This window comes from Cygnus atratus, chromosome 1 (genome assembly GCF_013377495.2).
Source record: "Cygnus atratus isolate AKBS03 ecotype Queensland, Australia chromosome 1, CAtr_DNAZoo_HiC_assembly, whole genome shotgun sequence".
Lineage (NCBI taxonomy): Eukaryota > Metazoa > Chordata > Aves > Anseriformes > Anatidae > Cygnus > Cygnus atratus.
This window is the reverse complement of record NC_066362.1, coordinates 53,752,765-53,758,886: the sequence shown is the minus strand read 5'-3', so window position 1 is coordinate 53,758,886 and position 6,122 is coordinate 53,752,765.

The window sequence follows — 6,122 nt, the reverse complement described above, 5'->3', positions numbered from 1 at the left end:
CGCAGCTTCCGCTTGAATGCAGAAACAACCGTGTTGAGCACTACAGGACAAGTCATAGGAGTGCAGTAGTGTGATACAAGCAAATGCAAGTACAGGGGAGGTGAGAACATTTAAAAGGTAATGACAAAAAAAAAAATCAGGTGGTGGCTGGCTGATCTGTGCTATGGAGCAACAAAAAGTTTCAGGTGACTTTGGTATGCAAATAGTTGATCCAAACCCTGTGAATCAGGCTTAGGTAAGTTGCAGTCTTCTGGTGTGGTCCTCACAAACAGGAACTTAGTGAAGGAAGCTTTGTCTCACGGCCACCACTGGCTGGAGGATCCATTGAATGTAAATACTGAGGACTGTCCTGTAAGTCTGAGTCTTCATAACTAACCAAGTCAAGATGTTAACTTACAGTCTTGCTAATGAAGTGTTATTACTGTACCTGTCTTTGATGTACAAATATGCTTCTGAGATGTATATTCTAGATGGATGGTCTCAGACAAGCTTGAGATCTGCTTGTCAATAAATAAATGTATTTGCAGAATGTGTTGTGACTCTTTTTGTTAAGCGGGTGACAAAGTCGTGCACCTTTTCTGGTTGCACATATTTAAGTACATTTACTTACTAAAAATAAAACAGGATTTTTTTTTATATACACAAACATTTCAGTGGCTACAAGGAATGCAAGTTTCTACTCACTGTAAAAAAAAAAAAAAAACCTGGAGGATTACAGGATTAGGGGTAGCAGCTTACCTTGGAATTTCTTCCAGAAGGACAGCAATAGAAGCAGTCAGATGGTAAGTGTAATTCGTACAGAACAAAGCTATTCAGAAAGACAAGGTACCGTTTGTGAGCTGTAAAATAACAAGGAGGTGAGAAATAAACCAGTTTGTAGTAAAAGGAAATCTGTTATTAAAATCTTTAGTTTCCTAAAGCTAATGTTCATACTTTGAAGGATAGGAGTTTCTAGAAAGTCATTTGTGTTTTGTAGTCACAAAGAAAAGAGTAATAGCAGAAGATTGGATCAGTCCCCTTAAAACCAGAGCGGTGTTTAAAGTAGGAAAATTACTTTTTTAAATTGGCCAAAGGAGCAAGTTACTAGCAAGCTACCAGAATTGGATGTGAAAATATCAAGGTATTACATTGAGAATGAAGCGGCTGCCACTAACCGCACTACCTCGTATTAGAGAAAACTTGTGCTGAAGGTCAGCCATTGATATCTATCAGCTGAAAAGAAAAGCACCAAGTGCCATCTGTGCTTTCTCATTTCAGGTAAAAAAAAATAATAAAGCCTGTTGCTAATAGTTTATAAGGAATAATGAACACAACTGCTCTTAAAAAAAAATAAAGATTTGCTTTTTGTTGTTGTTACACCAAAATAAAAGTGCTTGAGCAAAATTAGATTTTCAAAGCCATTTTGTAATGCATGATATTTTTTTCCTTTAGTCTCTTAGGTGAAAAATTCTCAGACTAGAAGAAATTAAAAATCAAAACGGAGATGAATTCTGAGCCTCTTTGGGGGGGGGGGAAACAGAAGACAACAAAAATGTGCGTCGGAACAGATGCTACGCATTTATCAAGTGCCTGGGAAAGAAAACAAACAGCAAGGCACCAAAACTTGGGTTTGATAATTTATTAGTCTATGGAAAACTAAAAGTGGCTGGGGGAATGTTTGGTCAGCTAGTAAGGCTGCTGAAGTAGCATGAGAGGAGATTAATAATGGCAAATGCAAGTAATTTAAACGGAACACCATTTCAGCCTCTCTTGCTGTCCCTGGGCCTAGATGAAACATGTAGGGAAAACTGTGGTATCCAGAGGCTCGACCAAAATATCTTTGATTGCTTAATAGGAAAAAACGCATGCATACGTGTACTTAAGAAATAGGCTTTTAATGTGTTTATAATTGCAATACTTCCTTCTGTAATAGGCTGGTTTTCCCATGGTCTTATACTTAAACCTGATCTTGCTAAGTTCGTACGATCATTGCGCCATTTATTGAGTTAAAACTGTTCACGTTCAATCTGTAGTTGCTTTAATCCATGATGTATGGCAGTATGATCCAGTTTATCATAGGTTTTGCAACAGATTCAAAAAGTACTTTTGAAAGTAATAATTAAATTCTTCACATTTCCATTCTCTAATGAAGCATATCTCTGAGGAAAAAAAAAGTACATTTCTGATTTTTTTTTCTGTAAATTATTTTAGTGTTAGGAGAGTAGTAGCAAGGTAAAATTGGTTTAAGTTCAGAATTTGTCCTTTATTTGCTAAGGTAAGACAGCAGAGAGACAGTGAATTTGTCCCTCTGGAGTCATTAGCAGCATCCTCATGCCTTGTCCTGAGGTGTGGGCAGGCCAAAGAAAATCTGTTAAGATTTGTCAGCTTCCTAAAGATCTGCTACCTCCTTGTAAAACCACCTACAAAACTAAAATTCTCCGAATGAGAAATTGCAAAGATTTAGTTCACGTATAAGGTATGTTGTTTGCACCTCTGTGAGAGCGGATTTAAGATGGGAAAAAAAATGCTGCGCCACACAGCAGCTGGGAGAGTGAGAGGAGTGAGGAACAGCCTTGCAGGTGCCAAGGTCAGTGAAGAAGTAGGGGGAGAGGTGCTCCAGGCAGGGAACAGAAGTTCCCCTGCGGCCTGTGCAGAGGCCCCTGGTGGAGCAGGCTGTCCCCCTGCAGCCCATGGGTCCCACATGGAGCAGATCTCCACGCTGCAGCCCGTGGAGGAGTCCCTGGTGGGGCAGGTGGATGTGGCCTGGAGGAGGCTGCGGCCCATAGTGAGCCCCCGCAGGAGCAGGTCCTCATTTCTACCAGAGAGCCTAGAAGAAAGCACCAAGTGAAGCAACTACAAACACATTCTCCATACGTGAACTAAATCTTTGCAATTTCTCATTCGGAGAATTTTAGTTTTGTAGGTGGTTTTACAAGGAGGTAGCAGATCTTTAGGAAGCTGACAAATCTTAACAGATTTTCTTTGGCCTGCCCACACCTCAGGACAAGGCATGAGGATGCTGCTAATGACTCCAGAGGGACAAATTCACTGTCTCTCTGCTGTCTTACCTTAGCAAATAAAGGACAAATTCTGAACTTAAACCAATTTTACCTTGCTACTACTCTCCTAACACTAAAATAATTTACAGAAAAAAAAATCAGAAATGTACTTTTTTTTTCCTCAGAGATATGCTTCATTAGAGAATGGAAATGTGAAGAATTTAATTATTACTTTCAAAAGTACTTTTTGAATCTGTTGCAAAACCTATGATAAACTGGATCATACTGCCATACATCATGGATTAAAGCAACTACAGATTGAACGTGAACAGTTTTAACTCAATAAATGGCGCAATGATCGTACGAACTTAGCAAGATCAGGTTTAAGTATAAGACCATGGGAAAACCAGCCTATTACAGAAGGAAGTATTGCAATTATAAACACATTAAAAGCCTATTTCTTAAGTACACGTATGCATGCGTTTTTTCCTATTAAGCAATCAAAGATATTTTGGTCGAGCCTCTGGATACCACAGTTTTCCCTACATGTTTCATCTAGGCCCAGGGACAGCAAGAGAGGCTGAAATGGTGTTCCGTTTAAATTACTTGCATTTGCCATTATTAATCTCCTCTCATGCTACTTCAGCAGCCTTACTAGCTGACCAAACATTCCCCCAGCCACTTTTAGTTTTCCACAGACTAATAAATTATCAAACCCAAGTTTTGGTGCCTTGCTGTTTGTTTTCTTTCCCAGGCACTTGATAAATGCGTAGCATCTGTTCCGACGCACATTTTTGTTGTCTTCTGTTTCCCCCCCCCCCAAAGAGGCTCAGAATTCATCTCCGTTTTGATTTTTAATTTCTTCTAGTCTGAGAATTTTTCACCTAAGAGACTAAAGGAAAAAAATATCATGCATTACAAAATGGCTTTGAAAATCTAATTTTGCTCAAGCACTTTTATTTTGGTGTAACAACAACAAAAAGCAAATCTTTATTTTTTTTTAAGAGCAGTTGTGTTCATTATTCCTTATAAACTATTAGCAACAGGCTTTATTATTTTTTTTTACCTGAAATGAGAAAGCACAGATGGCACTTGGTGCTTTTCTTTTCAGCTGATAGATATCAATGGCTGACCTTCAGCACAAGTTTTCTCTAATACGAGGTAGTGCGGTTAGTGGCAGCCGCTTCATTCTCAATGTAATACCTTGATATTTTCACATCCAATTCTGGTAGCTTGCTAGTAACTTGCTCCTTTGGCCAATTTAAAAAAGTAATTTTCCTACTTTAAACACCGCTCTGGTTTTAAGGGGACTGATCCAATCTTCTGCTATTACTCTTTTCTTTGTGACTACAAAACACAAATGACTTTCTAGAAACTCCTATCCTTCAAAGTATGAACATTAGCTTTAGGAAACTAAAGATTTTAATAACAGATTTCCTTTTACTACAAACTGGTTTATTTCTCACCTCCTTGTTATTTTACAGCTCACAAACGGTACCTTGTCTTTCTGAATAGCTTTGTTCTGTACGAATTACACTTACCATCTGACTGCTTCTATTGCTGTCCTTCTGGAAGAAATTCCAAGGTAAGCTGCTACCCCTAATCCTGTAATCCTCCAGGTTTTTTTTTTTTTTTTTTTTTTTACAGTGAGTAGAAACTTGCATTCCTTGTAGCCACTGAAATGTTTGTGTATATAAAAAAAATCCTGTTTTATTTTTAGTAAGTAAATGTACTTAAATATGTGCAACCAGAAAAGGTGCACGACTTTGTCACCCGCTTAACAAAAAGAGTCACAACACATTCTGCAAATACATTTATTTATTGACAAGCAGATCTCAAGCTTGTCTGAGACCATCCATCTAGAATATACATCTCAGAAGCATATTTGTACATCAAAGACAGGTACAGTAATAACACTTCATTAGCAAGACTGTAAGTTAACATCTTGACTTGGTTAGTTATGAAGACTCAGACTTACAGGACAGTCCTCAGTATTTACATTCAATGGATCCTCCAGCCAGTGGTGGCCGTGAGACAAAGCTTCCTTCACTAAGTTCCTGTTTGTGAGGACCACACCAGAAGACTGCAACTTACCTAAGCCTGATTCACAGGGTTTGGATCAACTATTTGCATACCAAAGTCACCTGAAACTTTTTGTTGCTCCATAGCACAGATCAGCCAGCCACCACCTGATTTTTTTTTTTGTCATTACCTTTTAAATGTTCTCACCTCCCCTGTACTTGCATTTGCTTGTATCACACTACTGCACTCCTATGACTTGTCCTGTAGTGCTCAACACGGTTGTTTCTGCATTCAAGCGGAAGCTGCGTTCTCCTTCTACTTCAGCTCTTTGGGATCCCAGAATCACTTTTCTACAGCGCTACCCTCACTCCACGACACATAAAGTAAGGTTGAAGCTCACCTCTGCAAAGCGCTGGAAGTTTCATGAGGCACCTTTCTCTAGACACCAGAAGAAAGCACTTCCATTTTCCTAGTGAATCACCCTCTTGCCTGAGCACTCCAATCCATTTCTGCCCTGGCCCCAGCCGCTTTCAGACCACGCTGCAGCTGACGAACGCAAACAACCCTCTGGCCTTCTACCACTACTGCAGCCAACCCACTTGCCCTACAATCTTGAAAGCACTGCAGGTTCCCCAGCCTAGATGCCCTGTGGGTTTTCCAAGGGGATCCAAACACTTCCAGTCAGGAGCACGCCACAACCCACAGGAAGGTACGTGCCAAAGCTGACCTGGCTCCAGCTCGTCCTGGCAAAGTCCCTTACCTCCTGTCCCTTTGGGTGAAGGATTCTGTTCAGACTGCAATTGCTACTAGCTCCCAAAACATTGCTTGCTTGTACATCTCGCAGAAGGACATACGCATGAGTTTGGCTTGCAGAGGCTTTATGCAGAGGCCCTGAATATAACAAGAAAACATGGTGTTAAAAGGCAGCTTTTTTGGAACTACAACTTGTTGCAAATGGCCAGCAGATATATCTGTTTCTACCACATGGTTTTACCTTTACATGGCTTTTTAATAGTCATTTACTGACCCATTCTGCCTCTCGCCTATCATTGCTCCGCCCAGTCTTGCCCACCTTTGAGACAATCTGGCTCCTGCCCATCTGATGGAAGGAAAAAGAAGTCA